At 37.9% G+C, this 23265-nt stretch overlaps 1 long non-coding RNA gene across 1 annotated transcript; it reads right to left on the bottom strand.

Annotated features, from left to right (window-relative positions):
• Nucleotides 1–4058: 4058 nt before the first annotated feature.
• LOC123877833 lies at nucleotides 4059–23003 on the bottom strand. The gene is made up of 3 exons (XR_006798685.1): nucleotides 22988–23003; nucleotides 18516–18521; nucleotides 4059–4135 (listed from the first exon to the last, which is right to left on the bottom strand). It is a non-coding gene; the product is annotated as an uncharacterized LOC123877833 (long non-coding RNA).
• Between the last annotated feature and the right edge of the window lie 262 nt (nucleotides 23004–23265).

Here is a 23265-nt window from a genome sequence, read left to right as displayed (position 1 = left end):
GTTAATTTAGCATTGAAGTTAGCATTGTATGAAAGGCACTTTACTTCTGGAAATAACATAACACTGTAATTATATTCTCTTCTGAAGTAGCTAATCTGTGTAGGGGGAAAGCTTTTTTCAGTATACAATGAAAAGCTTAACTCAGTTGTAACACTTCTGCCGATGAGTGTAGACGTGTTATATGTAATACGGGCTCTACGACGAAGTACGAAAGATAATTTCTTGGACATAAACGAGGAATAATTAGTGAATTTATTTCCTGTTAAAAATAAAGAGTACAATTTTAAGTATTGCGAAATTTTTTGACGATTTTACTGAGTTAATTTAAGGTGGAAATTACTTTTGTAAGTTGTTGCAAAAGTTTGGTGAAGGAACGAAAAGTGAAGTTTTGTGAATTTTGTTTTGCTTTTTTTTATTGAAACTCTTAAATGTGAGTATTTTAAAATCTTTATCACTTCTTTGAAAATAAACTTAGGCACAAAAATAATGGTAATAGATACAGACTTTGTATTGTTTTGAAAATATAAATATAATAATATAATAATTGATAATATAAATTGATAAAATATTACGCAATTAACTATCCCTTGTCAATATTTTATTCATTGACTAATGGGTATCGGTAGTGATAATGCAGTCTAAACATGTATATTATTATGACTGTATGTATGTGATGTCAGTGTTCAAAGCTGGTAACGGGCTAACCTGGAAGGGATATGGTTTATGACCCTAATTGGTTTTGAATGTTGTATAGAAGCAGGGGTTACTTTGCGGAAGTCCATAATATACTCGTTTAAGGATCCAAAAGCTTAATTTGCTATAATCCGCTGAAACAGACAAATCTGTATGGTGCAACATGCAGCATGCGATATGCACCACCCGCTCTCCCACATCTAAACATACAGGAAAAGCCAGCCAACAAGTAAGCAATACGCACCACCACCTCCTCCTGGAAAACACATTCGACGCACGTTTCACTCCGACACCGGAGCATCCTCAGGAAATGTAGACCTCACAATGCAAAATTGCAAAGTGAGAGTGACGAAGTTTTTGTTTCCTCGTTTTATTTTTAGTTTTATTCAGACCTTGACTGCAATCTCACCTGGTGGTAAGTGATGATGCAATCTAAGATGGAAGCGGGCTAACCTGGAAGGGGTATAGCGGTTTTTATTAAACCCACACACACCCCTTTGGTTCCTACACGGAATCGTACCTGAACGCTAAAACGTTGGCAGGCATGGCTTTGCCAGTAGGGTGGTAACTAGCCACAGCCGTAGCCTCCCACCAGACCAGAGATTTAGAAATTATGAAGCTCCAAATACCTGCCGGGAATCGAACGCGGAACCTTCCACCAATAAATTACCACTGTGTCAGAAATCGGTTTCTAAGCAACAGTAACAAGCCACGGGTGTAGTATTTATATTCAGAAACTTATTATTTTAAATATAAAAAGTTTCTTTATTTACAACTAGAGGATGCCCGCGACTTTGTTCGCGTGGATCTAGGTTTTCGAAGATCCCGTGGGAACTATTTGATTTTCCAGGATAAAAAGTTGCCTATGTAAATTACAGCGACGCAAACTACATCGGTACCTCATGGCTCATACAAATCGCTTAAGCGGATGGGCCTTTGGGAATCCCGTGGGAACTCTTTGATTTTCCGGGATAAAAAGTAGCCTATGTCCGTCCCCGGGATATAAGCTAACCGTGTACCTTTTGTCAGAACGGTTAAACTGTTGGGCCGTGAAAAGGTAGCAGACAGACAGACAGACAGACACACTATCGCATTTATAATATTAGTAAGGAGGTATGGATTACTATAAATACTTAAATATAAAAGTTACGAAACAGAAATGTCATCCAAACCACTGTAACAACGCAAAGTGCCTAGAACGTTGGCTGCGTTACCTCGTTGAATGGCCCGACTAATATGCTGACCGAGGTAACTGCCAGACCTCCGGTCACCCGTGGACTCCACGAGACGGGATGACAGGTCCTTAAAAAAGGATCTGGCATTCTCGCCCCACGAACCCATTATTCTACGCCATTAAATAATTCTCACTAAGCTTACAAAAGCTGCATGTTAGTACCTACGTAGGTACCCACGTAAATTGTAAACTTTCGTTAACTTAATCTTAGGTTTCATTTAAGTTAGAAACTTAGTTTACAGCTTATAGGTTTATTGAAAACTTTAACGTAGGTAAGTATATAAGCAACTAGAGTATGCCCGCGGCTTCGCCCGCATGGATTTCGGGGTTTTTTAAATCCCGTAGGAACTCTGATTTTCCGGGATAAAAAGTAGCCTATGTCCTTCCCCGGGATGTATCCCAAGTCTGTACCAAACTTTATTAAAATCGGTTCAGTGGATGGGCCGTGAAAACGTAGCAGACAGACAGACAGACAGACGCATTTTCGCATTTATGATATTAGTATGGATGGATATTATGTTGTTTACGAAATACCTTTTTAAAGCAAGCTCTAATAGTATTTTTTTTCTCTTGTAGTATAAAAAAAGCCGATTCAATTTGATGTCTAGCAAATTATTGCTTTTAAAACCCATGGTTTTTAAATCGCCAAAATATAATGTTTAACTGAGAAATGAGGCTTTGATACCTAGTTTTTACCCGACTGCGGCGAAGTCCAAATGAGGGTTATGTGTTAGAACTGTAATGTATGTCCGTTCCTATAACCGGTCGTAACTTCTCAAAGTCTCGACCGATTTCGATAAAAATGATATGTTATTAGATTCGTCTTGATGGCGCACGTGTCACAAGGTATAAAATTTTTAAAAATCAAAATGGCGGATTTTATGCACTCTGAAAAAATACAGTACAAACCGTAGTCGGCGGTTTTTGAAAACTTTTTAAATTACTTGTGGTATTGGAAATCTGTCAAAACGTCAGAGCAACATTTTTTAACCCCCGACCCAAAAAGAGGGGTGTTATAAGTTTGACGTGTGTATCTGTGTATCTGTGTGTCTGTGTATCTGTGTATCTGTGTATCTGTGTATCTGTGTATCTGTGTATCTGTCTGTGGCATCGTAGCGCCTAAACGAATGAACCGATTTTAATTTAGTTTTTTTTGTTTGAGAGGTGGCTTGATCGAGAGTGTTCTTAGCTATAATCCAAAAAAATTGGTTCAGCCGTTTAAGAGTTATCAGCTCTTTTCTAGTTTTCTTGTAGAAAAGAAGGTTAGATAACCGTTAGGTTCTTAATATTATGTCAATTGACAAATGTCAAGCTGTCAAGATGGACGTTGCCTAAATACATAATTATTTATTTGAAAATGATGTTTTGGAAAACTCAAATACTTTGGATCGTCGGGGGTGTTATAAATTTTTAATTTACACTTGTTGTAAAATTTTGAAGGCTGGCGACATGCTGGCGAAGAAACTTCTGTAACTGTGCCTGTCAACAATTTTTTTAATAGTTAGTTACTGAACGAACTGACTGTGACGAAAATGGACGGACGGACTGAATGAAAGTATATTCGTTTAACTACGAAACTCTAAAAATTGGGGTTATAATATTAACTGATCCCCGCGACTTCGTCCGTGTGGATTTAGAATTCCAAAAACCTGACGGAACTCTTTGATTACTCGGGATGAAAAGAAGACGTCACTCTCCAGGTCTTCAACTATATATCCATGTAAAAAATCAGGTTGATCCGTTGCTCCGTTGTGGCGTGATTGAAGGACAAAGCAACAAACAAACACACTTTCGCATTTATTCGTTAAGAGTACCTAATGTTTATATTATTTTAGAGCCTCAATAGCTCAACGGTTATAGGAGCGGACTGAAAACCGAAAGGTCGGAGGTTTGAACCTCCGACCTTTCGGTCTTGAAATCCTGAGTACGGAACCCTCGGTGCGCAAGTCTGCCTGGTACTTGGCCGCTTATTTTTATTAAGAGCCTCTACTGAAGTGCTCGCCCACGAGTGGAATAAGAGATGGCTATATCGCTTCGTATGGAAATTCTTTCAAGGGCATTCATCATGTTTCTATACCAAACAATACTTTATATTATAAATGCGAAAGTGTGTCTGTCTGACTGCGTCTGCTAGCTTTACACGATCCATCCGTAGAATCGATTTTGACGTGGTACATTGATAGCTTGCATCCCGGGGAAGGACATAGGCTAGTTTTAGTATGGGAAAATCGAACAATTCCCACGGGTTTTTCAAGAGGGATCTCTCCGTCACTCGGTCCATACAAACGTAGTTCCAATTTAATTTGAATATTAAGCAACCAAAGTCCATGAAATTTTGCAGACATATTCTAGAAACTAATATCTATGCCTGCAGTTTTCCAGATTTCTGTTAAAATATTCGGTTTCAAAGTTACGCGGTCTTAAAAATTCACATACAAATCTTTGAGCTCCTGTACTTTTAAGACTACATATTTTTAGAAAAATCTAAAACACCACAGACACAGATATTGGTTTCTAGAATATGTCTGCAAAATTTCATGGACTTTGGTTGCTTAATATTCAAATGAAATTGGAACTACGATTGTATGGAGCAAGTGACGGAGAGAGCCCTGTTAAATACCATCCGCATAACCGATTTTGACGTTTGGCACAGATATAACTTGCAGCTCAGAGATGCACATAGGTCAAGGAGTTCCCACGGGATTTTTAAAAATCTAAATCCATGCGGACGAAGTCACGCGCATCATCTTGTTTAATACAATATTTTCAATCATAGAAATTTAAGCTCTATACTAAAATGTAAGTATTTATTAATTCTGTTTGTAATAAAGGTCAAAATTTAATTACGCACTAATAATTATGTAACCTATGTACAAAATCTCACTACTAATTTTTGACCCCCGACCCAAAAAGAGGGGTGTGATAAGTTTGACGTGTGTATCTGTGTATCTGTTTGTGGCCTCGTAGTTCCTAAACTAATAAACCGATTTTAATTTAGTTTTTTTGTTTGAAAGGTGGCTTGATCGAGTGTTCTAAGTGTATCCAAGAATATCGGTTCAGCCGTTTGAAAGTTATCAGCTCTTTTCTAGTTACTGTAACCTTCACTTGTCGGGGGTGTTATAAATTTTTAATTTACACTTGTTAATTAATTAGTTGTCTACCTTCATTTATCACAGGAGTCAGGACTATGGTCCGTCTATTTTTTTTAGAGTTACCCAGTAAAACAAGGAACCCTTAGCCTCACCCACCACTCACTTACTCTCACTTACTTAGGAAGCTTCACCCAGTCTGTCTGTCCATCTGCCGTTTGCCACAGTCATCTCATCACACTTAATTTTATAAAGGCGAAAGTTTGTACGTGTGTGTGTGTATGTTTGTTACTCTTTCACGCAAAAACTATTGGGCTTGATTAAAATTATAGTTAACGTAACAATCGATTGTAACGAAAATTGAAAAATCCCTTTGTATGAAAAATCGAGCGTGAAATCACTGCAGAAAATTAATACTTAATTTCACAAAATGAAAGTTATTTCAAAATAGCTAAGTAAGTATAGCTATAATATATAGCTATGTAATATATATATATTTTTGCGTATGTATCGCTGGAAAAAGTGGTGGGCAATCTCCTTTTAACTTTTATCTTGAATACAATCATAATTAATTATCACCACTACATCATTGTTTGACAATCAGAAAGTGTACAATAGTATGCAATTTGAATAAATGACTTTGACTTTGACTTCAATTTACGTAATTGATAATCACCAATTAATTTAGATTTGCAACCATTCCCCATTCAATTAGCTTGATTAATTAACAAATAATTAATTAATCCACATTTTAATATAGAAAATATACATTTCTCGAACTTTAATTAATCATATAAAATTACGTGAAATGTGTGCCTAGGGTTTCATCCACCTACGTGATACTATGAATATTCAGATATTGAGATTTAGATCGTTTCAGAGACGATTTCTTTATCATCATCAAACCTATCACCGGCTCACTACTGAGCACGGATCTCAGTCCAAATACTATTATTATAGAAAAAACTGGCCAAGTGCGAGTCAGACTCGCGCACCGAGGGTTCCGTACTCAGGTAATTTTCCGACATTTTTCACGATAAATCAAAAACTATTATGCATAAAAACAAATAAAAATCTGTTTTAGAATATTCAGGTAAAGCCCCTTCATATGATACCCCGCTTGGTATAGTTATCTTACTTTGAAAATTGAAGCACATTTAATTTTTTTATTAATGATGTAATCACAAATTCACAGTTTTCGGATTTACACCTTTACTTCTGCTTATAAGACCTACCTACCTGCCAAATTTCACGATTCTAGGTCAACGGGAAGAGCCTACAGGTTTTCTTGACAGACGTGACGGACGGACGGACGGGCGGACAGACAGACAATAAAGTGGTCCTATAAGGGTTCCGTTTTTCCTTCTCAGGTACGGAACCCTAAAAATCGTTTATTTCAAGTAATTTATTTTTAGTATCTCTAGGAGTATCGTGCCTTCTTTTAGGAGTAGGTGAACTACTTCTGTTCATGTCATTATAATGTACAGGTTAGATTTAATTTTTAATTCAGATACGAGTTAGCCCTTGACTGCAATTTCATCTGGTGGTAAGTGATGATGCAGTCTTAGGTGGAAACAGGTTAACCTGGAAGTGATATGACTGTTTTTATTAAACCCATAACCCCCGACCCATTTTGGTTTCTACACGGATCGTACCGGAACGCTAAACCGCTTGGCGGCACAGCTTTGCCGGTAGGGTGGTAAGTAGCCACGGCCGAAACCTCCAACCAGACCTACTTAGATGAAACTTAATTCAAACAAAATGATCCCTTGGTATCTACATAATTACTAATTAGCCGGCAATTAAGTACGTACTAATTTCATTTCTGCTACACAATACCTAATTAACTTCATAACAATGTCATTATCTTGTTATAACAAGCCTTCAAGGAGCCTTAATGCGCAGGAAATACAAGACAGCTTTAGTATACAAAAGGGCTTAGGCCGTAGTCCACAACGTTAGCCAAGTGCGAATTGGAAGACTTCACACATATTGGAGAACTCTGTGTCGCTCACCGATTGGCTATATCGTATCCTTGTTTATTATTCGGATACAAGTTAGTCCTTGACTGCAATCTCACCTGGTGGTAAGTGATAATGCAGTCTAAGATGGAAGCGGGCTAACCTGGAAGGGAAACATGGCAGTTTTCATTAAACCGGTACTCTTTTGCTACGCTAAATCACTTGGCAGCACTTTTGGTGGAAACCTTACTCCGAAAAGATTAGAGATAGTGTAGTCCGACCAATAGATGAACGAATAAGCGGAATTCAACTTGTTTTAATTTTTCTCAAATTTCATATGAACTGAATTCTTAATCTTTTACTTTACAATATGAGCTGGATAGGTACTTAATTGATTAATTAGCATTTTTCATTTTCTTCTAAATTAACGCAAAACTAGGTTAAAATAGCAAAAATATTGAAAAACGCCTGTTTGTGACTGATATATCCCTAAATGTGACTGAAATCCGCCCCATTTATTAACCCCCGACCCAAAAAGAGGGGTGTTATAAGTTTGATGTGTGTATCTGTCTGAGGCATCGTAGCTCCTAAACGAATGAACCGATTTTAATTTAGTTTTTTTTTGTTTGAAAGGTGGCTTGATCGAGAGTGTTCTTTGCTATAATCGAAGAAAATCGGTTCAGCCGTTTGAGAGGTTATCAGCTCTTTTCTAGTTTTCTTATAGAGTTTTTGTGTCGGGGGTTTTTAAATTTTGAGTTATGAATTCAGAAAGTTAAATGGTGAAATACCTACCCGGAATCGAACCCTGAACACTCCGAATAGGCGGACGTCATGCTATCATGCTTATTACAGCTTTTAGGACTAATTAATCTTTACTCGAGAGTATGATAACTGAAATAAAGTTGAACGAACTTTATAATTTTACCAGAATAATTCCCTTTCATAATTACCCTAAGTAATGTCGTACCTACCATGCGTGTAAGCTTTTGCACGTCCTTAATTTATTTAGCTTACCACTTTTATCCTTTTTAACCCCCGGCCCAAAAAGAGGGGTGTTATAAGTTTGACGTGTGTATCTGTGTATCTATCTGTGGCATCGTAGCTCCTAAACTAATGAACCGATTTTAGTTTAGTTTTTTTTGTTTGAAAGGTGGCTTGATCAAGAGTGTTCTTAGCTATAATCCAAGGAAATCGGTTCAGCCGTTTGAAAGTTATCAGCTCTTTTCTAGTTACTGTAACATTTACTTGTCTTACAAAATTATAAACCGTTTCAGATATTTTACTAGAACCCAAGAGGAAAACAAACAGGTACTATTAGTTTGGTTTTCATTTGAATACCTACTAACAGCACTAAAGTCCAATTCAATGAAATTATATAGATAGGTAGGTAGGTACGTTCGAGGAACTAAGTAATAACAGCGCCTGTGGTTTGCCAGATTTCAGTTTACAAAGTTACACTAAAGAGGGGTCTCTCCGTCACTCGCTCCATACAAACGTAGTTCCAATTTCATTTGAATATTAAGCAACCAAAGTCCATGAAATTTTGCAGACATATTCTAGAAACTAATATCTATGCCTATGGTTTTCCAGATTTCTGTTAAAATATTCGGTTTCAAAGTTACGCGGTCTTAAAAATTCACATAAAAATCTTTGAGCTCTTGTAATTTTGGAACTACATATTTTTAGAAAAATCTAAAACACCACAGGCACAGATATTAGTTTCTAGAATATGTCTGCATTTCATGGACTTTGGTTGCTTAATATTTAAATGAAATTGGAACTACGATTGTATGGAGTAATTGACGGAGAGCCCTGTTGAAAAACGAAAGAAAAACGTTCATTTTTTACCCGACTGCGGCAAAGCCAAAAGGAAGGGTTATGATTTTAGCAGTATATGTATGTATGTACTATCTATGTATGTATGTGGGTATGTAATATGTTTGTATCCAGATTCTGTGTGTTCCACCGTAGCGCCTAAACTCCTGGGCCGATTTTGATGAATGAGGTGTCAATTGATTTGTTGTAACGGTCAGTGTGACATAGGCTACATTTTATACGAAAAAATTGACCTAACGAATGTTACATAAAATAAAGTGGGGGTCTCCAAAATTTTTTTTTTTGGCATTGTATCTAGTTGAAAGAGGAGAAAATTGTGAGTTCATGAATATAAATGTACTACAACATTAAAATAAGTATACCAAGCGATAAGAAAACTATTTTACTCTAATATTTCAGCGTTTATTAAGACGATCGCAGTCGCGTTTTAGTTTTCAACTTTATCTTGTATTTAAACTGGAAGGAGGAATAAAGAACATCTTTTCTAATTTCCTGTTTTTGACTCACAAGTTTCGAGATCAAACATAATTTACAGTCTTTGACCGATGTCGACAACCTACGGGTTTTATGACCTCTTGAAAACGAGACTGAACTGACTTGACTCTTTATTAAAATCCTTCGTGTAAATCTTCAAGTAAACAAACCGTTTAGCTGGATTTGAGAAGACTAAAGGTGCCCACGCACTCGAACTGAACTGCAACTGAACTGCAGCTGAACTGCGCGTCGCGGCAGCGCGCTGCACGATATTCTCTTCAGCCGCGAATATCGTGCAGCAGCGCCACGTGGTATGCGCGTCGCGGCAGCTCAGTTCAGCTGCAGTTCAGTTCGAGTGCGTGAGCACCTTTATCAGTTTTTTTTGTAAAGAATATTTTATTAGGGGAAAGGGGTGTATTATTAGGGGAGTGGGTACGACAATAGTGCAACGGGTGGGGTTTGAACCGCCGACCTTTCGGAATTCAGTCCGCTCATCAACCGTCGAACTATCGAGGCTCTGTGTGTTGTATGTAGCTAAATGTTCGGACGATCCGCATCTGATCCGCACGAGGTTTCGGAAATATAATGCGGTATAGCGACGTCTGTCCGTCTGTCCGTCCGTCGTGTCTGCCAAGAAAACCTATAGGGTACTTCCCGTTGACCTAGAATCATGAAATTTAGCAGGTAAATAGGTAGGTCTCATAGGACAAGTAAAGTAAAAAATCCGAAAACAGTGCATTTGTGGTAACATCACAAAAAAAATATTAAAATGTGTTTATGAACTATAATAATAATTAGAATATTCAATTTTCAAAATAAGATAACTAGGTAGGTATACCTACCAAGTGGGTTATCATTTACCTGTACATTCTACAACAGATTTCTAATTATTTTTATGCGTAATAGTTTTTCATTAATGTTTTTTGCATAAATGTCGAAAAAATACCCGAGTACGGAACCCTCGGTGCGCGAGTCTGAATCGCACTTGGCCGGTTTTTTATAGGTAGGTAGTAGTTACAATTTATTATTTTTATCCAATCTATTACTTACTAGAGGATGCCCGCGACTTCGTCCGCGTGGATGTAGGTTTTTAAAGATCCCGTGGAAACTATTTGATTTTCCGGGAGTAAAAGTTGCCTATGCCAATTACAGGGACGCAAGCTACCTCGGTACCAAATTTCATACGAATCGATCAAGTGGATGAGTATTTAGGAATCCCGCGGGAACTGTTTGTTTTTCCGGGATAGAAAGTAGCCTATGTCCTTCCCCGAAAAATAACCTAAGTCGGTACCAAATTTTATTCAAATCGGTTCAGCGGTTGAGCCGTGAAAGCGTAGCAGACAGACAGACAGACAGACAGACACACTTTCGCATTTATAATATTAGTATGGATATGGATTTCCATACCTTCTTTTTTAATATTAGAAAACAGGTAAAGAATAATAAACGAATTCATTGATTTAGACTTTGTCTATCATTATTATCCAATCGTGTTACAGTGTGACTCGTTGGGAAGTGCAAACATTGATTTTTATTCCCATCCAGTCACACTGTTACTCGTTGGGAACCCACCCTTTATCTAAGTCTTTTACACAATTACTGCCAAACGCTTTAATCTTGGTTTCAGTACAAACTACAAAGACTAAACCTCCCAACCAATTGCAAAGAAAAGTGGTTTTCACAGTTAGAACGCGGTTTTGCTAACAACGTAAATATAAGTGTATGTGACCAAGTTAATATTGCTCTTCGAAAAGTAAACATATAAGTCTTATTTATAGCAAGTTAATGTCTAAAATCGTACAACCAATCGTGGATATAGACGCATTTATAACTTTGTATTGTAAACTAAGCTTGTAACAGACATTAATTCTTACATTCTAGAATTGTAGCTTTTATTGCTGTATGAATAAGAGTCATATTACAACGATTGTTTGTTTTGGAATATGCATTAACGATTTTGTATATTATTTACATATCAATATTATGACAAGGAATAACAGTGTTTATGCAGTGGGGTTAAGGGTTATAATGGGGTGATAGCAGGTTTGATTTGCCGTGTGTGCCACCACATAGGAGAAAACAAGCCTTCCCATCGTTTAAAGTTTACGATACATTATTTATTTGATTATTCATATGTACTTGTATAAGCAATGATAACTACATTTTAGAATATACTGCGCTAGGATTGCGAGATGCCCCGTATTTTACGGGTTACCCCGTATTTCAGAGCATGATAATACAGAAACCCGTAATTGCTTAAATAAAATACGGGGTAAATACAGCTCCCGTATTTTTCACAAATTCAGCCGGAGCTGGCTGGCGAAACCAAACCATTTTGTCCATTAATAGAAAGAATATTTTCCTCATATGCGTGGACTAAAACCCGCGTAGCCGAAATTGACGCATTATTGACACTGTGAAAGCGGAACCACCAGTCAAATTTAATACAACAATAGGTACTTACTTATTTTAAAAAATCTCTATGTAAAACACTATCTCCCGTAAAAAAATCTAGAAACTCGTATTTTTGATGCTGGTAACCCGTAAATCAAGAAGTGGCAGGTGACAACCCTACACTGCGCCCAGCCTTATTGAAGCTTGAAGGAAGCGGCTAAAGGCTTGGGTCATAAAACGCGGAATGGAAGTGAGCCCTGATGACAACGTCTAAAGCGCTGGCCACACCGCCAGCTAGCGGGCGGGCGGGGTAGGCGGGCGAACATCGTTTCACCTCTTTACATACTTCGGTTCACACCGCGAGCTACCGACTAACCTAACGAGCTAAGCTAACGAAATATCCGACGATTCCAGCGAAGCTACTCGTTCACCTCGTTGGCGCGCCCGCGCTTCGCTAGCTTAGCTCGCCCGCCAGCCCGCTCGCCCGGTTCGTTCGCCCGTCCTCCCCGTTTCGAGTAGACTAGTCGAACGCTCGCCTTTCGAATAGTAGTGTAGTGTTTACGTTTGTGAACGATGAATATGTCATATATCATATATCATGTATCATATTATATCATATATCATGTCATATGTCTATACGGTTGCGAAAAGTTGTATGAAGAAATATTAAATATTAGCTGACGCCCGCGACTTCGTCCGCGTGGATTTAGGTTTTTCGAAATCCCGTGAGAACTCTTTGATTTTCCGGGATAAAATGTAGCCTATGTGCTAATTTAGGATATTATCTACCTCCATTCCGAATTTCAGCCAAATCCGTCCAGTAGTTTTTGCGTGAAGGAGTAACAAACATACACACACACACATACACAGACATACACGCAAACTTCCGCCTTTATAATATAGTTATATTATATGATATTTTTATTTGTTCTTGTAATAGTTTTTGGTTTGTTGTGCAAAATGACGAAAAAATACGACTGCAGCACGGAACCCTCGGTGCGCGAGTCTGACTCGCACTTGCCCGGTTTTTTAGCTCGGATCAATGGGCACTTTTCCATTTGTTTTAGAAAAACAACAACCGGGTACCAAAATCCAGCCACCCGGGAGTTTTTCAGCAGAATAGTTAATTTCCCCGGGCTATTAACAATTCACGCGTAGGTACGCTAACAAACGTTAGTTTAACTCTCGGAGGCCCTTAGGGAGGGAAAATTTAGACAATTCAGACAGACTGACAGCTTTATTGCCTAAGTCAGGCAGATCCAAAGGTGAAAATTCACAATACCTAGGTACTTCATTACATTGCTTGTATTATTTACTAGCTAATACCTACTGTTTGTCTGAGAAATATTAAAGACTAGATGAGATTTAGGTTTTTTTCAAAATTCTCGTGGGAACTCTATGATTTTCTGGGATAATAAGTAAGCCTATGTCCTTCCCCGGGATGTAAGCTAACCCTGTACCAAACATCAAAATCGGTTAAACTGTTGGGCCGTGAAAAGCTAGCAGACAAATAGACAGACAGATACACTTTCGCATTTATAATATTAGTATGAAAGTATGGATGTAATGAGCCGAACGTGATTTATGCAAAGGTTTTGTTCCAACGTAAATTTTGGATCGTAAATATTACAGCACTAAGCCTTTACAGCTTATCTTTACAATCGTTTATATTTCGATGCTAATAATAATAAATAATTAATTGTAATATAATACATGGAGATGGACTATTTTCACAGATAGCATGTGAAAAGCCTTTTCATATGTATTTGCTACCTTAAAGTAGCATGTGAAAAATCATGAAGCAAATCTAACAGTTTGAACATAACAATATTTAATTCTCTTTAATTTGCTTCCTCGTTTTTGCTCCTTTCATTAAAATTGGTTAAACTGTTGGGCCGTGAAAACATAGCAGACAGACAGACAGACACACTTTCGCATTTATATTATTAGTATGGATGTCAAGACTCTACAAGACAAGTGTAAATTAAAAATTTATAACACCCGCGACGATCCAAAGTATCTGAGTTTTCCAAAACATCATTTTCAAATAAATAATTATGTATTTAGGCAACGTCCATCTTGACAGCTTGACATTTGTCTATTGACATAATAATATTATGAACCTAACGGTTATCTAACCTTCTTTTCTACAAGAAAACTAGAAAAGAGCTGATAACTCTTAAACGGCTGAACCAATTTTTTTAGATTATAGCTAAGAACACTCTCGATCAAGCCACCTTTCAAACAAAAAAAACTAAATTAAAATCGGTTCATTCGTTTAGGCGCTACGATGCCACAGACAGATACACAGATACACAGATACACAGATACACAGATACACACGTCAAACTTATAACACCCCTCTTTTTGGGTCGGGGGTTAATAAAATAAATACTTAGAGAATCTCGTAAGAATTTTTCGTTATTTGTAATCTGATTTTATAAAATGGCTGACGCCTAATAAGCTGCGGTAACAAGTGTAGAGAATGACGTAAACGTAATATTAGCTTCACGTAAACGTAATATTAGGTTATACGTATAATCTGTAATTACGTTTACGTTTATTACTCCAGCATTAAGTTCTAGGTTTCTCATGACAGCGGTGACTTTTTGTATCCGAATTTGCGACGCAAAGGTGATTGTGTGTTCACCAGTGTATAATATAAGAAGTGTAAATTAAAAATTTATAACACCCCCGACAAGTAAAGGTTACAGTAACTAGAAAAGAGCTGATAACTTTCAAACGGCTGAACCGATTTTCTTGAATTATAGCTAAGAACACTCTCGATCAAGCCACCTTTCAAACAAAAAAAAACTAAATTAAAATCGGTTCATTCGTTTAGGCGCTACGATGCCACAGACAGATACACAGATACACACGTCAAACTTATAACACCCCTCTTTTTGGGTCGGGGGTTAAAAATAATATATGATATGTAAACATAATTGATCAAAAATATTGTATTATTAGATGATGTTAGTTTATTTTTACCGTTCTATTTTTTTTTACCTTTACACGTGTCTGGACTTTGAAGTAAGATGGCATGGAAAATAACTTTTTATATTTGCAAAACAGAATAAAAAGAGGGAAAATTGTAAGTTTTCTTGGTCAATCAGTGTTCGCGAATACAAAAACCGGGTAAGTGCGAGTCGGACTAGCACACGTACGGTTCCGTACCATCGTACGAGATAATACAACGCTATGTACCTACTTTTTTTTACATAGCAGCCATTTTGTAATTCGCAATCTTGTTTTTTTTTACCCCCGACCCAAAAAGAGGGGTGTTATAAGTTTGACATGTATCTGTGTATCTGTCTGTGGCATCGTAGCTCCTAAACGAATGGACCGATTTTAATTTAGTTTCTTTTTGTTTGAAAGGTGGCTTAATCGAGTGTTCTTAGCTATAATCGAAGAAAATCGGTTCAGCCGTTTGAAAGTTATCAGCTCTGTTATAGTTTTCTTATAGAGGTTTTTATGTCGGGGGGTTTGTTATTTTATTATTTGTCGTTTAGCGTCAATAGAAATACATACTGTGTGAAAATTTCAACCCTTTACCAGTTTTAAGGCCTCTCTCTGCCAATTGAGATACAGCCCGCTGACCATCCGAAGCAGTGGTAGATGCTTTTGACGATTCAAAAGAACTTGTAAAAGTCTAATTGAATAAAAATATTTTGAATTGAATTGAATTGAATTGACAGCGGAGTCTTTAGGCTGAGATCTATAGGGCGCACTTTGACTTTGCTCAGACTTAACACACCGTTAAAACGAGATCGAAGTGATAGATTTTAACCTTAGTTAGTAACAGGGTCCCGTGGGCACCGTTCGGGTACAGAACCCAAAGGCGAGTACAAAATACGTATGGTTCTTGGGTAAGACGTGAGTTATGGGGGGCAGCGGCCCCCATAACTCATATTCTCACTCACATTTTGAGTCTTGGCCTTCTGTATAAAACGGCAATGACAGACAGACAGACTGACAGATGGATGGATTGACAGTCGGGCGGACTGCGACCAAGGCGATATTACATGTCCCGTTTTTAACTTTTGTGTACGGAACGCTAAAAATGTAAACGATATACCGAAGCTTAGTTTGCAGGAAAATTTTATACAAAATATTTGAGAAAAATGAAACGAAGTACGGGTAGCTGGAGGTGAAATTTTAAAATGTTATTTTCTCTCACTTTATTCAGGCTCTGAATATTACACATGGTACCTATTTTTACACGACTACGGCAATGCAAAAAGGAAGGATTATGATTTTAGCAGTCTATATATGTGTGTATGTATGTATGTATGTATTGTGTTTTCTGTGTGTTCCACCCTAGCGCCTAAATTACTGGGCCGATTTTGATGAATGATGATGGTGGCATAGGCTACATTTTATGCGCAAAAAAATGACCTGACCTTAACCACTAGTGACCACGATATCATAAGTACATAAAGTGGGAGAAAATTCCTATTTTACTCTCACTGTATGTATTTATGCTGTGGTGTGAATAAATCCATCGTAAAGATAATGGAAAATTGGAATGCTCCCTATACTTATTATGGGTCGAGAGATCGTAGGGAATTTCGAAGAGGTGCTTGATATAAACATAGGTACATCTCTTTAACTACATAATTCTTCTTTAATAATCATCACTACCCATAATATTATAAATGCGAAAATGTGTTTGTTTGTTGGTTTGTCCTTCAATCATGCCGCAACGGAGTATCGGATCACCGTGATTTTTTGCATGGATATAGTTAAAAACCTGGAGAGTGACATAGGCTACTTCTTAACCCGGAAAGTCAAAGAGTTCCCACGGGATTTCAAAAATCCAAATCCACGCAGACGAAAGCGCGAGCAGCAGTTTATAATAAATAATTATTACTTAATAAGCGGTGATAACCGAGTGGTGAAGACGGCGGCGTGCTATTCGGAAGATTGGGGGTTCGATTTCGACCGATCAAGCGATATAGAAAGAAAAAGAAAGAAAGAAAAACTGTTTATTTGGTACCAACAAAAAGATAACTTAAAATAAATAAAACATAAAATGGGACGCGTGGTGTGTGGTGCCAAAATGGACTCCACTCAGCATTTGCTGCACCTGTGTCGGGAACGCAGGCACAGCGCTGGTCTTCCGTGAAGCCAGAAGTTTCGGACAGTAAATAAGATGTAATATAAGTGAGTACAAATAAATAATGTGGTTCGAAGAATATAGCGTGCCGGTACGTTTGCTTCGTGGAAACTGATTCCTATGAGTTTAATAAAACTAACACACCTCTGTTGGCCTAGCCCGCTTTCCACTTACCACCAGCGAGGTAATTCGTTAATTAGTGTTCAACACTAAATAGCCACCGCGATACCACCATACCCATTTACCATTTATTTGTAATCCATTGAGGTTTTTTTTATACTCTTTATTTTAAGGATTTTTTTCCGTTTGGAATATGTCACTCCGTAAGGCCACATTCTACAACCACTTACTTGCGTAAGGCCTTCTTGTACAGCCGAAGAATGGGGAATCGACTGAATATCTCCCATCTCTCCGCCTCGTTACAAACACATTCCACTAATAAAAATCCATTGAGGTTGTTTTACGAAAAATTCTTTCAATATCAATCAGTGAAGTAGTAGTATGAACTCAATTGGAATTGGTTGGACACTATCCAACCAATGCCAATTCAGTTCGGTGGCTATCATTCAACGTTAGACACTCAGTTAGCGAATATACACGGCTGAGTTTGTTGTGGGCTCTTCTCAGACTTGGGCGCGTTTGGAACCCTCGTAGCTTTAGTTTTAAGTAACGTAATTAATTATCACCACTATATCGTACAAGTTTAACAATTTCGACCATCAAAAGGAGTACAATTGTACCTACTTTGAATAAATGATTTTGACTTTGACTTTGACTTTGAATCACTCCGCAGGTGAGATCGCATTCAATAGCTAACTCGACAGTGATATCAAATGGAAAAAAGCACCTTCTCAAAATTTACTACCAGCTCTTTAACTACGCGATTTACCCCATGACAGACACTTTCTTAATAAAACTCAGGCCTACGTTTCGAGGCCACATGAACTTACTCGTTACTCCGTAAAAGTGATCGCATACTACGATAAGATCTGTAGCAGACGCAATCGCCAGCAAAGGCGCAAAAAGCCGCATTTTCAGGATTCCGTACTCGAAGCATGCCAACGCGACCCTATTCCTAAGCCTCCGCTGTCCATGCATCTATCCGTGCGTCCATCCGTCTGTCTGTCAGTGGGCTGTACCTATCTTGTGAACTGTAATAGATAGAAAATTGAAATTTTCACAGAATGTGTACTTCTATTGCCGCTATAATAATGAATTAAAAAAAAATGACATAACGGCCGTTATGAAAGTTAAAAAAAAATTAAAAGTGACATTTCTTATGCTACGGAACCCTTGCGTAGTCCGATTTGCGTCATTTGATTTTTAGGGTTCCGTACCTCAAAAGGAAAAACGGTACCCTGTCTGTCTGTCCGTCCGTCCGTCCATCGTTTGCGGCTCTTTAGCCTTCTCTGAATCTTGAGACTAAGTGCGATCACCTTAAAAGCCTTCTAAGACTACATTCAGAGCCCACAAAACCGTTTTTATCAAAAGAAAAAGGCTTTAACTCCCATACTATACGTAGATATTTTCGGGCAGAATATTTTAATCTTTAATACCTCTTTCTCGGTAATAAGTGTCTGTTCAAAGTGAAAAGGGGTTTTTGAATAAGAATTACGTAGGTTTGTGAAAGAAACGTACGTTTTACCATTATTGTAATGTAGTCATGGGCCATGGCCAAATTTCGGCCAAGGTGGCCAATTTCAACCGAGACTAACCAACTACTACTACGTACAACTTTTTGAATAGTCAAAGCTAGATGAGCTGCTATAAATAAAGCCTCAATAGCTCAACGGTTATAGGAGCGGACTGAAATTCAAAAGGTCGGCGGTTCAAACCCCACCCGTTGCACTATTGTCGTACCCACTCCTAGCACAAGCTTAACGCTTAGTTGGAGGGGAAAGGGGAATGTTAGTCATGATTAAAAATGGCTATTATTCTTTAAAAAAAAACTATTTTCTTTAATCCAGACATTTTTGACTCACTACTTACAAATCACTAATTTCCAAGCATAATCAAAGTTCGTGATTTGGATCAAAACGGTAGCTATCAGTTTCAACAGCAAACTAAACAAAAAATTACTTAAAAATCAGGGTGTTATGGCGGTCTTGTAAACTGTGTTCATGTGGAACCCTCTCTACGCGAGTCAAATTCGGTATCATTAAACTTTTGGGTACTGAACTCTAAAAGCGTTCAAGAGATCCTATTATTCCTCAAATAAAAGCTAGAATAAATCACTCGGGCAGTATCTTTTTCAGACAACTGTCGTAAGTCGTTTATTATCACGAAGCGGAATAACTTTTGTAGGTAACACCTGATCCTAGCAGCTCCATTTTTCCTCAGTTATTAACCTCCAACCCAAAAAGAGGGGTGTTATAAGTTTGATGTGTGTATCTGTGTAACTGTCTGTGGCATCGTAGCTCCTAAACTAATGAACCGATTTCCAAAAAAGGAGAGAATATAATAAATAATAATTTCCGATAAGTTTTTTTTTGTTTGAAAGGTGGCTTGATCTTAGCTATATTCCAAGAAAATCGGTTCAGCCGTTTGAAAGTTATCAGCTCTTTTCTAGTTACTGTAACCTTCACTTGTCGGGGGTGTTATTTTTTAATTTACACTTGTTTTTCAAAAATAAATAATGGGATCTGCGGGTTCTTCTCCGCTTGGCCCAGGCCAAGATGGATACGGGCCTAGAGGAGTCGCCTCTTTATCCGCTGTGGCGCGTTGAAGAACGTTTCTTCGGTTCCATATGTGGGCTAAGGCCTGGCGTCTTGGCTTAGGGCCTCGTGGTCTTGGACGGGTCCTGCATGCTGATTCACTAACTCAGTGTTCAATGATGATTGATAGCCACTAAGCTCATTCGATATTGGTTTTTTAAAAAAAAAAAAAAAAGATTATTAGCCATGCTGGTAATCATGACTAATACTCCCCTTTCCCCTCCAATTAAGGGTAAAGCTTGTGCCAGGAGTGGGTACCACAATAGTGCAATAGGTGGGAATTGAACCGCCGACCTTTCGGAATTCAGTCCGCTCCTCAACCGTTGAACTATCGAGGCTCAATTCTACAAGTTTGGTTCTACATTGCTGCTTCACTGAGTGGAATACCATGGCCTGAACCCTCCTCATTCTCAAAGGAGACCCGTCCTCAGTAGTGGGCCGGCAATGGGTTGATCAGAATAATGTATTTATTGTTAATCTTGATAGTGCCGTCAACGCACAATAGATGGCGAGCGAATCATTCATCCCATGACGGTCATAATGCCGGGCAATAGCTATTTATTTAATGATGAAAAAACTTGCAGCTTTTTAATTAATATTACTTCTTTGAAATCGAGCTGCATTTCAAATTATTTATTGTAGGGTTAGCTGTTAACATTGAATATTCTTTATTCCTAGAAAACCCGTTGAACATTGAGTTATAGGCCATAGAGATGCTAATCTCATTACATTAGGCGTCACCACTTAAATATAGAAAGAGTAAGTAATCCTACCTGGCTCAACTCGGGTAACATTTCTAAAAATTTGAATTTTGAAGCAACTATACAGAAGAGGAAAGACACTTGCTGTTTGGGATGTTTGATGGGTACCGTGAAGTTACGAGTACTTTTTTCTCTTGGACGTTTTCTTATGTCTGGCTAGCCAAAACAATGCGTCTCTCGATTTTCTAGCAAATAGCTTCAAGCTAAATATGACTTCAAGTTTTAGTCGTTTGTTTTTAATTATTTGAATTTACCTTTAATTTAGTATAATAATTATCAGGTAGAATAAAAAGCTCATCTTTGTCAGTGTAGGACAGTTTAGCGGACGATTACTGCCTCTAGTAAATGACACCTCTGAATATTTGAATTTATTATTGTCAGATAAAATAAAATAATACAGCGTCAGTTAAATGAATGTCAAAACCCATCTTTGTCTGCAGTCATTTTGAGGCAGTATTGCGGAAGATTACCGCCTCTAGTAAATTGCACCTCTCTGTCGTTCATTTTTTTGCGGCATTCAATGAGAACGGGAAGTTTTTACAGTTGAATTCACATGAATTTTTCTGTACCTATTTTTGTTATTCCAATGTTTCCAGCTAACCAAAGTGAAACATAAATGAAATTGTATGGAAGCTTTTTATCGATTTCGAGAATATTACAGCTCACCTTTTTTTATTGAAAGCCCTTGACTGCAATCTCACCTAGTGATAAGTGATGATGCATTTTAAGATGGAAGCGGGCTAACCTGGAAGGAATATGGCATTTTTTAATAAGCCCATACCCCTTTCCTTTCTACACGGTACCGCACTGGAACTTCAAATCGATTGGAGGCACGGCTTTGCCGGTAGGGTGGTAACTAGTCACGGCCGAAGCCTCCCGCCAGTGACCAGACCCAGACCAGAGAAAATTTAGAAATTATAACATTCCAAATTTCCCCTGCCGGGAACCGAACCCGGGACCTCCCACTAATAAGACCACACCACTCATCACAGCGCCAGTGAGGTCGTCGACTGTAGATTTAATCTTTGAAAAGAGCAACCGCCGAGTTTCTTGCCACCGAAATTCCGAACCAGTGGTACATGCTCTTGACAATTCAAAAGTACTTGTAAAAGTCTAATTGAATAAAAATATTTTGAATTTGAATTTAAATATAATATTCTTCACCAGGAATAATATAAAGCACATCCATACTAATATTATAAATGCGAAAGTGTGTCTGTCTGTCCGTTTGCTACGTTTTCACGGCCCAACCGCTCAACCGATTTTAATGAAATTTGGTACAGACTTGGGATACATCCCGGGGAAGGACATAGGCTACTTTTTAACCCGGAAAATCGAAGAGTTCCTACGGGACTAAGAAAAAAACCAAAATCCACGCAGGCGAAGCTGCGGGCACCCTCTAATAGCTTATAATAAAACTTCTTCCCTAATAAAATTGGGCATCGGAAATAATTAACATAGGTACGTCTATATGTTACCGACAGCAAAACAAAATTGATGTCCGGGAAAATGGAATGGCAACGTTAATTCGCAAAAACCGTAAGAGCTCAAGTTGGAAAAACTATTTAATTAGAGTAATAGCCGTAAGACCTAAATTAATAGTGATTAGGGAACAAAGAAGATGGATATTAATTTGTTTTCCTCACAGCAAATCCCCTGGGCTCCATTGGAAACAGCTATGTACGTAAAATAGGTCTAATCCATAATAAATGCACGCATGCAATTCATGCATGTGCATGCAATTCACCTCACATATTAACAACTAACTTAGTTACACCCGCGACTGCGTCCGCGTGGACCATACAAAGACTCGCGTAGTAATATTTTGAGAGGGGTCTCTCCGTCACTCGCTCCATACAAACGTAGTTCGTCTCTCATTGGAATACTAACCAACCATACTGAATGGAATTTTGTAGAAACGTTCCGGGAACTAATATCTATGCCTGTGATTTTCCAGATTTCCGTTAAAATATTCGGTTTCAAAGTTACGCGGTCTTAAAAATTCACATACAAATCTTGGAGCCCCTGTAATTTTAAAACTACATATTTTTAGAAAAATATAAAACACCACAGACACAGATATTAGTTTCTAGAATATATCTGTAAAATTTCATGGACTTTGATTGCTTACTATTCAAATGAAATTGGGACTACGATTAACTAAGAAACAAGTTTTAAGTACTATAAACAAATTTAAAAACATGAGTGACCTGCCGTGTTGATTTTTTTCAAAAAATTATAGAGCTAGTCTCTATAATTACCGGAGAACTACTCGGGATGATTTCAGGGTTCTAACAATATCCCATCATCGAAATATATTTAGGCATTTAGTAGTTATGCTGGTTTAAAAAAAATGTACAGTTAAAGGCTGTAAGTCGTTTAGCACCTTAATGATCATGCGCTAGGTGTGTGTGGCGTGTTTATAGAAAAAGGTCATAAGTGCGACAGGTTTTTGATGCAATAGTTTCGTGGTATTGCTGTTTGAATTCTGAGGCTGACTGTACATACATACATGAACCCTGAAAGCATTACACTTCTCCTTCTGGGCTGTCGTGTAAAAATATTGCACGTTTGGTTTTCATCCATACTAATACTATAAATGCGAAAGTGTGTCTGTCTGTCTGTCTGCTACGTTTTCACGGCCCAACCGCTGAACCGATTTTAATGTTTGGTACGGACTTGGGATACAGCCCGGGGAAGAACATAGGCTACTTTTATCCCGGAAAATCAAGTTCCTAGGGATTTCAAAAAACAGAAATCCACGCGGACGAAGCCGCGGGCATCCCCTAGTACTAAATAATAAACATGCGGCATATAGATATTCCAAGTCTGTGGTTCCGATACTAAAAGATTTTATCAAAGAGAAAAATTCAAAGTGAAATCCTATGTAAGCGAAGTGAACCCACTTATCCTATCTCTATGACCTACCTATTCAAAGAGAGAAGATGGTATTTTAAACGAACATAGAGAAAATCACGTTTGTCTGCTAA

This window comes from Maniola jurtina, chromosome 24, assembly GCF_905333055.1.
Source record: "Maniola jurtina chromosome 24, ilManJurt1.1, whole genome shotgun sequence".
Taxonomy (NCBI): Eukaryota; Metazoa; Arthropoda; class Insecta; order Lepidoptera; family Nymphalidae; genus Maniola; species Maniola jurtina.
Note: the sequence above shows the minus strand (reverse complement) of the source record. Positions and strands in the feature narration are given on the sequence as shown.